This window comes from Ahaetulla prasina, chromosome 2 (genome assembly GCF_028640845.1).
Source record: "Ahaetulla prasina isolate Xishuangbanna chromosome 2, ASM2864084v1, whole genome shotgun sequence".
NCBI classification, from domain to species: domain Eukaryota; kingdom Metazoa; phylum Chordata; class Lepidosauria; order Squamata; family Colubridae; genus Ahaetulla; species Ahaetulla prasina.
The window spans coordinates 243,207,243-243,217,400 of record NC_080540.1 but is presented as its reverse complement, the minus strand read 5'-3'; the positions used below and the strand labels follow the sequence as shown (position 1 = coordinate 243,217,400).

General features: G+C 40.2%; 1 protein-coding gene across 1 annotated transcript in view; it reads left to right on the top strand.

Moving 5' to 3' along the window:
- Positions 1 to 3,599: 3,599 nt before the first annotated feature.
- Positions 3,600 to 10,158, top strand: part of CDC42SE2 (CDC42 small effector 2) — a 69,330-nt gene continuing 62,771 nt past the window's right edge. The window contains exon 1 of the mRNA XM_058170514.1: positions 3,600 to 3,752. The gene's annotated coding sequence lies outside the window, so the exon portion shown is untranslated. The remainder of the gene's footprint in view (positions 3,753 to 10,158) is intronic.

Below are 10,158 nucleotides of genomic sequence, written 5' to 3'. Positions count from 1 at the left end.
GTACAGTTCAGTTGCTCAAGTGGAGTTTGGACTCATTTGTGTTTGAAAAGAGAAGTTTGTCTGATTGGTTTGTGTAAAGGTTTGCAACAGGAATAGGTTTGCAACAGTGTCTACAGAAAATTCTACAGACATTAATGAAGATCTGGATCCAATGGCACAACTCTTAGGGTGAAGAATGCATAGGTACAGAATAAGTCACGAGTGTCAAACTTACAGCCCGCAGGCTGGATGCGTCATGCTCTGGCCATGCCCAGTTTAGCGAAAAGGAAAAATGATGATACGTCACATGACAACGCGAATTTGACACCCCTGGAATAGGGGGTACCTGGCTCAACAGTAATAACTATGAGAGAGATCTAAGTGTCATGTTGGACCACTACTTGAGTCAGCACTGTGCTACAGCTGCCAAAAAGCCAACCCAATCAACAGAGGGATAACATTAAGAACACAAAAGTGGTAATACCGCTTTATACTGCATAATGAGTCCACACCTGGCAGAACTATGTGCAGTTGTATCACTGTGATACAAGAAAGATGCTGAGACTCTAGAAAGTATGTAGCAAAGAACAACAAATACAAGGGGTCTAGAGGCTATATTGTATGATTGAGGGAGCTAATAATGTCTAGCCTATTGAAGATAAGGATTCGGGGGATAGGACATGATAACTCTTTCAGTACTTGAGGAACTGTCACAGAGAAGAGGGGATTGTCTTATTCGCCAAAGCATCAGGGGACAAGACAAGAAGTAATGTGGAAGCTTGTTAACGATAAACGTAAGCTAGAAATACGAAGAAATTTCTTCAGAGTTGGAACAATTAATTTAATAGCTTTAATAGCTCTCGAAATTGTGGGTGCTCCACAATCCAGATTTTCAAAAATAAACTGAGCAATCATTTGACTGGGATGGTATAAGGTCTCCTGCCTTAAACATAGAAGACCAAGGTTCCTTCCAGCGCTATGATTCTGTTGTGTCTTGCCCGCCCTCAGAGCAGCCGGGGCCTTCTTACCAGCTCCCGAACACTGAGGAATGTATGCCTCCCGGCCCAAGTCCTGGCTCCATGCCCACACAAACTGCAGAAGAAGGAGCATCTCCCGGCCCCAGCCCTGACTCCATGCCCAGGCAAACGGAGCAGCTAGACCCCTCCCCCTCCTCCACAGCATGTGAGCCTGAGGAGGGTTTATTCCCAACAGCTGCTGATTGGTGTGACCCTCGCATCAGAAGATTGGATAGGCGGAGGCAACAGAAGGAAGGGGGGGCAGGCCTTAATGAGTGCTGAGTCATGGAGCCACACCCCATGGCCTATATAAAGGATCTACTTTCTGGCAGTCTCTGAGTCAGGCAGTCTCTGAGTCAGGCAAAAGTCGAACTTATCTTGCTGAAGTCACTGGTCTCCTGCCTGCTCTGAGGACTTTGCTAGGACTTTGGGCAGAGCTGCAGAGGCAAGCCTGATTCGGATTTCCCTGACCCAGCCGTCAGCGGAGGAGTGGGACACGACAGATTCTATGTTCTACTTTGTCCTCTCTTCTAGCAATCCATCCACTCCTTGTCTAAGAGATTGCTCAGCTGTCACTTCCGTTTGCTTTTTCTTCCAGGCACACACCCGCATCGAAACTACATGCTGATTCCCCTGGCAAGATGTAATTAGCTAGTGTTAGGCTTTACCTATTCCAGTCTCATATTTTCTGTAAATAAATAATCCCTCAGTTCTAGTTACAAAACCTGCTTCACTAATTGTTGTTGAGGTCAGACTACACATTCGGTATTATAAACAAGTATGCTATTGCTATTTGCATGAGATCATGCATGCTACATAATTCGCCCCCTCCCCAAACTCCCCTACAGAGGTGGGTTGACTATATACTGGGAAGAGAGCTCAGGAAGGGGAAGTAAAAAAGAGCCAGGCTAAAAGAGAAGACATTGGAATTTGAGGATAGTTGCAGATTCCCAGACTACACTCAATATACTGTATCTTTTATACTTTTATAAGGACTGGGATCTACCTGAAGGCCCCCAACCACTTAGGAAGAACAGGATTAGACTAGTTGACAGTACTTGAAAATTATCAACCAGTTGTTTGGTGGCAGTTTCAGGTGCTGATAATGTTTGATTTGCACCATTGGAAAACCGTACATTTACTCATAATTAAAGAGTTGCTACTTTCCGTAGCAAAACTGTCCTTTACAAGGTCTGCTCTTGTAAGCTTTGATTAGCATTCCTTGCCAGGATTCCCCCTTCAAACTACAATTCCCAGAATTCTTTTGGGCGAGGGAAAGCTATGACAACCATAAACCCATTGAAGTTTGTCAGGCAGACGTCATCTAACTTCCTCTAAACGCGCTGTCATTTAACAGCACTCCGTGTGCTGATTTACTCCGCGTGTCTCCGTCTCCTGAGACCTCCGCGGTTGATCGTGCGCGCAACGATTCTTTTTCCTTCTTGCTTTGTAATATAGCCACTGTGGCAAAAGCGGCTTCATTTGGTCGCAAGTGAGGCCCGCCTTTCTTGGAGTAGGCTTTACAACTTCAGTGCCCTCAAACGAACACGATAGGTTTAGCTTCTTGCATTGAAATGATTACTCCGCCCCGGGTTTCTTGCACCGAAACCTAGTAGACGAAGCGTGGGAAAACGGGTTTATGACGGTCAAGCTCCCATTGGCCGAAAGGACCAATCGTTTAAAAAGATTAAAACTTTTTAACATTGTACTGACGGATACAGTTATACCTAGCTTCTCTTTAAGCATCCAAACAATCATTGTATAGAATAGAATTTTTTATTGGCCAAGTGCGATTGGACACACAAGGAATTTGTCTTGGTGCATATGCTCTCAGTGTACATAAAAGAAAAGATGCCTTCATCAAGGTACAACACTTACAACACTTAATGATAGTCATAGGGTACAAATAAGCAATCAGGAAACAATATTAATATAAATCGTAAGGATACAAGCAACGAAGTTACAGTCATACGGTCCTAAGTGGAAGGAGATGGGTGAGGGGAACGATGAGATGATTAATAGTACTGTAGATTTAGTAAAGAGTTTAACAGTGTTGAGGGAATTGTTCTTTTCAAACATTCAGATCTTGTTTACTGGCTTGGCTTTGTCAAGCAAGCCGTCTCCCACGTCATCTGAAACATACCGTAGTAGTGTGTTTGTGTGTGTCTTTTTCTCTCTCTTTCCGTTTGTTAACTGGCTTTCTCCTCACAACCTCTTTGCTTGCTCTCTTCGCTTTTTGCCCCGCCTTCCTCATAAGGGAATCTAAAGTTAACCCTTCATTTGCACAACGCTGAAGCCGCCCTCTCCTATCGCATCCCGGGGCACTCGCTCTTTGGCACCGGTCGGACTAAGGAGGTTCCTCCGTCCTCCTGCCCGGCCTGAGCGCTCCAAGGACAGCCAGCCAGCGCTACTGCTTCTATCCGTTCACCGTTCTTTGTCCGGTATTCGCCGGTTTCTCTCGAGCAGCCCGAGCCGAACCGGTGAAGAGCAGCGGAGCGGGAAACGGCGCTGCACCGCCGAAGCGACAGGAAGAAGCGGAGGGCGGTACGGCGGTGGAGCCGCCTCCCCTTACCCCCCGCGCCTGCCTTCCAAGCCCGCGTAGGGACTGCTCGTAGCAGCCGCCTCCTCGCCATCCACCGAGCAGGAGGAGGACTCGCTCTTCCGAGCTGCAGAAGGCAGAGAAACTGCGAGGCGACGCCGCCGGTCCCGAAAGCAGCAGCGAAAAGAGGAAGCGAGACAAAAGAGGGACAAGAGGAGGTGAGTGGCAGGCGGAGAGTCTGGCTGGAAGCTCAGCTTTTCTGCGGCTCGGGCTTCGATGCTCCGTGGTGGTGTGTGTGTGTGGGGGTACGGTGAGGCCAGGTAAGCGTGTTCTTCTCTCCCCGACATCCCGTGCTCGATCCTCCCCGCCTCAGTAGGCAGCCGTAAGAAGCCACTGGTGGACGGCCGCACTTGCGGTCCTTCCAGCTAAAGGCGATTAGGGACAGCGCCGGGTGGTAAACGAAAGGGGGTGGCGGCGGCGTGGCTTTGAGGCTCGGCACGTGAAAACAGAAAGTGCTGTTCGGAGGAGGAGGAGGAAGAAACCAACCCTGGCTGATCGCCGCATGATAAAGTGCGGAGGCCTTCCTGCATGTCTGTATGTAAACTCCACCAGTGTGTGTGTGTAACTTACGCCTCTAGGATCCAAGCTGGGGCCGATTTATGTTTTCCCATGTGTTTCAATTGATTTAATATATGCGGGGGGTGGGTGGGTTTGATTTTTATTTTTTTTTGGCCCGTGGCGCTATTCTCCTTTTCAAAGGAAAAGGAGCGGCTCTGAATGAGAAATACGGTAGCCTGGAGTGAAGTCGCGAAAAAGCATCGAACCACCGCAGGGAAAACACTAGAAATGATAATAATTAAAAAAAAGGGTTTGGTTGATGGGGGTGGGGGATGCACTGCTCCTCAACTAGCCAGCCATAAGGATGGAAGCGAGGGGTGTGTGTGTCTCCAATGGCAAAGAAGAGGAAATATTTCCCTCTCTGCCATTTTTGCAGAAAGCAAAAGCCTCATGAATAGGTGGTTAAAAAAATGTAAACCTTTGATGTAAACCTTAATGTAAACTAAGGATGAACAGTGGCCTGTGTTGTTTCCTAATGATGAGTTCAAGGCCTGTAGGAGAGCTTTTCTCCTTGCTCTCCTACATAGTGTTATTTATCATCAGTATAGGAACGGAATTCATATTTTGGCATTTTTTAATGGATTTATATATGGGTACTGTGTAAAGGCATAGATGCCCTTAATAGGAATTTCAGTCTGGTAAACTGGAAGAAAGTGAGAATCTTTGGATACTGTGATGTTTATATTGGGTGGGAAGGTACATCCACCCTTCTGGATACTCTTAGGAGGATATTTCAAAAATTGCTTCTTCTGCCCGAGTGTAATAGCAGAGAGGAAAAGCTAGCTAGATGGTGCTTTAACAGGTTGTTCAGCACTACAGTAGTATTTTTTGGCTTTAAGGACCAATGGTAGCTTTACTTCCCCCCACCCCCCTGTTATAAGAGAGGGTGCGGTACCTGCTCTGTAATGCCGCACTGCTAGCAGCAGATAGCAACCAAGGCTTCTATGCATGTATGGAATAATATTTTTGCCCTCTTTCAGAGTCTTATCAGAAGAACAGAGAAATGTTGTTTTGGGCATAATACTTTAAATTTCCTAAGAATTTTTTTTTATAAACCTCTGCATGAACTTCAGTACTGAATTAGACCATAATGTGCAATATGTTTTTTTATGTTCAAATATGATTTTTAAAAATTGTTTTCTGATCAGATTTAATCCTCTTCAGCCATTCATATTTGTAATAATCCTTAAGTACCTTTATCAGTGTTAAAATTTATTAAAACTAATAAACTTTAGTTTTACCGTATACTGCCTTTCTATGATAGGTTTTGCCTAATACTGTTGATTTCATTGTGATATAGTCGATTTTAATTTGATAGTGGCCCGTTTGCTAGAAGGTTTTGAGATTCATATGGTTTGAAATTAGTGTTCTCATTTAAAAATAAGCATATTTATGATATGATAGAGAGACTCTGCTGCAAGTCCGCTCTTGGCCATGGAAGCATGCTGAGTGACTTTGGGCTAGTTTCTCTTTCTCAGTTCAACTTACCTTCTGCAGGGTGGTTGTATGGAAACATTGGAAGAACTGCCTTGAGTTTCTGAAGTAAAGTGGATTATAAATCCAGTAAATAAATAAATAAATTTATTTGTATTAAAGTTAGTTAAATAAGATGCACTCATTGCTCTAGTTAAAATGAATAGCAGCTGTGGTATTTTAAACTCAGATTATTTCTAAATGGTGAATGCATATTTTAATGAAGAGATTTTTTATTTATAGAAAAATGTGGATGATTGATTTCAGGATTCATTGAGTACTGATTATATATTGATTAAATAATTAGGATTTAACTATTTAAACTACTTAGTTAGGAAGAAATGTTGACTATATCACAGCATGGTGCATGCTTATTTTTCTGTCCATTATATTGATTGGGATATTTTATTCCCAGTGTTTGCTTAGAAATTGGATGAGAAATATATTGCATTTAGATATGAGCTATGCATACTGTGTACAGTCAGGCAAAAAATGATTCTTTGATATGGAACCAGGGTTTTGGGTGCATTACTCTAGTTTTATGTTGGAATAAAACATAATGAAAGAAGGCAGTGGCATTTTCATACTGCTCCTTTCACCCCAAAACATGAATATTTATGTGAAATCACCATGAGTTGAGCTTGTGACTTTACTGTTTTTACATGGTAACAGGACCTAATCCTCCTGTAATAAGAATAAATGATGATTCTTCAACTTAATATTTTTCCAGGAGAGATAGAATGCTAGAGAATGCTAGATAAATTTTTAATATGGACTAAGTCCCAAGGAAGAACATTGGAGATATAAAAGCCTTCTCTGTTAATTGCGATCCAACAAAGTTGCCTTTAAATGTTAATAATGCATTATACATTTGTTGGTAAATGGAGGTAGGGACATCTTCGGCTTCTTCTGTTGTTGAGTCATTTCTTATTGTGTCCTCGTTTTACCTTTTGACCCTATGTTAGGCATAAAATTCCTTGATATGTCTATTGTTGGCAGTGTAAAAGTAACTCATGGTATTTTTCAGGGATACCATGTTCCCAGCACAAGATCCTACATGGGTAGAACATTTATTCCCAACTTGGTAGCTTTCTTAGCGTGGTTCTCTGGGTTGCTCAGATAGTATATTAGAAATGCAAACATTAACCTTAATCTTGGTTTAATTTCAACTCAAAGGACATAATGTACTACCCTTACGTTTTCACTTTTGAGCTCTTTCACCTTTATTCTGATCTGTTCCATTGAAACTATTCATCTCAATAATATTTAATCTCTAACTGAGCTTTCTACATCTAGAATTACCACCATAAAGTCTTTACTTATGCCAGCTACAATAAAAGTCATTTCTGTTTTTACTTCCTCTCTCTCTTCTAGCAGATTTTTTATTTTAACTTGACTTCGCACCATTGTTCCTCTGCAAAGTGCCATAATGGTACTATATATTAATAACCAAACTAGAATTTCATCATAGATTTGATTTACTAATATAGTTCTCATCTATGTAATAGCGATTGATAAGTTAATGGCCATTTCTTTATAAATGCCTCTACAAACTTTTATGTTTTGTTTACATTTTTGTAATTGTAAACTAAGATATTTTTGCTAGCTTCAATTTAATTTCCATAATTTACTAGGTTTGAACATTATTAATAGGGTTGATATTTTTCAGAACTTGCAGTTTTTCTTCTACTTTTTTTCCCCGTTTAGTCTGTCTGCCTTTTTAAAAAACTTACATGCCACTTCCTCTTTGCTAGAACATGCAAAGTTGAAGTGTTATAAATCTCAAGTTGTGAAATACTTCCATTTGATCCATTAATAGTCAGTTTAATAGAAATATTTTACTCTTTAAAAACATTTAAATAAATCTTTACAAGATTGGGTTTATATAATATGCACACCTGTTTAAGCATATTAATTTCTCAGTTTCAAAGTGGTATGCATTTGCATATACAAATACACATATACCCATAGATACATGCAAAAACATTTAATGTTTTAAAAGTATCATTACAAATCTTTCAGTTTTATTCAGAAGTAAATTCTACTTTGTGTAGTTGTGCTTTACAAGGACTACAAGCAGTATAAGGATCAGAATAACTCGAATGCCCCTCCCCCCAACTATTTTCTCTTGTGAGGTATGAAATCAAAATTACTGTGTGGATCTTAAAGAACAATTTTGATCTCTATATTATATTTTCCACATGTACTGCTGCAACTAACAAAAAATTCCTGGGATTTCCAGATTTTCATTTTCAGTCTGAAACCCTTTAGCCCTAAAGTGCAATGAAATTTACCAACGAACCTGTGGCTTGATATGAAACTCTGAAAAAGTAGCTTATAGACTGCTTCATTAGGACATACGTAAGCAAAGACGGTGTCTTGTGATAACAAAAAGGCAGAAAAAGAGAATTTTCGGCATTTTGTTGTGATATTTTTACCTGGTAACAAGAAAAGAATAGCTCTGACCTCAGTAGAGAGAGAAAAGTGGACTAAACAATCAATAGAAAAACAGGAAGTAGACTCAAAATTGTGTGTGTGTATGTGTGCTTGCAAATTGTTATGCCTTTTAGCTGCTAGTTTTATAGCTAAATTATTTGATAACAGGGATGTGAACACAGTGTATGTGTTACAGCTACTTAACATGTTTAAAAATAAATGCCCTGTTAGATCTAGGAATTCTATAATGGAAAATGGATTGTGGAGATCAGTCAATTAATCTCTGTTTTGAACATGAAAGTCTGGCTGTGATAGAGATTACCACATTACTGTATTCTTTACATCATTTTTAAAGATGTGAGTTTTGCTCTTTCCCCCTTTTCATTATTTCCTTCTTGATTTGTTGTTAAACTGCATTCCCAATCATTAGGAAACTAGATCAGTAATATGATATCTTCATTTATTTATATTAGAATTTTAAATAAGATCTGTAATAACATTTCAAGTAATTATGGCCTGCTTCTTTAATAAAAGGATTTATTATTGGAAATGAAATATGAAGTTGAGAGGTCATTAAGAAAGAAATAATGTTTCACTTCTGTATAAGTATTCTCAGTAATTATTTTTGGCAGCCTGATCATTTTTAGTTTTTTCTTTCTTTCCATGATATAGTACTTATTCTGAATTTGTTTCAACTAATCATGTGACAATAAAGCAAAGTACTTTCTTGTTTGATCTACTGTCAGTCAGTTTTCAGGATTATTGCAAAGGTATATTCATGCTGTGTAACAAAACCTTTAAAAACTTCTAAATTCTATCTGATGCTTCACCAGATTTGTATATCTGGACAATTTGTGAAATAATCCAGAATAGATGGATATGGAAAGTTAGGTACATGCTAAACTATATCTAGCACCATATACCTTGCTCTTTAGCTTAAGCACAGCTTAAGAAGAATAAAACCAGATGGTCACTGCCTATAGGGTTTGTAATCTAAAGAATATAATACAGGTAGTCCTCAATTTATGGCCACAGTTGAGCCCAAAATTTATGTTGTTAACTGACACATTTGTTAAGTGAGTTTTGCCCCATTTTACGATATTTCTAGCTACAGTTGTTAAGTGAATCATTGGAATTAGTAATATTTGTTAAGTGTTAAGTGAATCTGGTTTCCCATTGACTTTGTTTGTCAGAAGGTCGCAAAAGCTGTTCACATGACCCCAGGGACACTGCAACCATCATAAATATGAACCATCTGAATTTTGATCCTGTGACCATGGGGATGCTGCAGCGGTCATAAGTCTGAAAAATGGCCATAAGTCACTTTTTCAGTGCTGTTATAACTTTTGAATGGTCACTAAACAAACGGTAAATCGAGGACTACCTGTAGATAAGGGGCATTGAAGGGACAACCAAACAGGAAGAATAAAAAGGGAACTCATCCTTAATACGTCATGGTTCTTTACTAGAAAGGTATGATGGAAACAGGAAGACTTTGGGGATACTGTCATCCCCAGGAGCAGACAGTGCTCCTTTTTCATCACACAGTAGTTGATTGTAAAGAGACACAGATGCTGAGCCAAACAAAACACCTGCAGCAAGAAAGATAATAACATTTCATTGTCTGCTGCTTCTCTTCCTCAGATGGCTTTTGGTTCTGATAGGCTCTGTGAGAAATGAATGGACGTGTTGCTTTTGTTTGTAAAGTTGTAGGATGATTTAGCAGTAGAAGGCAACTGCAACTAGTCTTTCTCCTAGTGGCAATATAAAGCCTTCAAACTGAGCCTTATTCCTGGTGCCCATGTTTTTCATTGGCATCTTCTGGGGGTTTTTTCCTCCTCAGTTTTCAAAACTATCACTCTTGGATTTTCCAGTGGTCTCCCATCTAAGTATTTATACAGGTACAACTTGCTTAGTTTTTGCCAAGAGTTAGCTAAAGACTTGTCTGGGATTTTGGCTGGGAAATTTGGTGTCATTTACAGATGGCTGGTATGTTCAAATGAGCTGTAACTAGGGTGCATCTAGAAGGAGACTCCTTTTGTCTTCAAGGCCTGGCTGGGTAATTATCTTTTTTAAGGCAGTTGCTGCTGTGTAAAT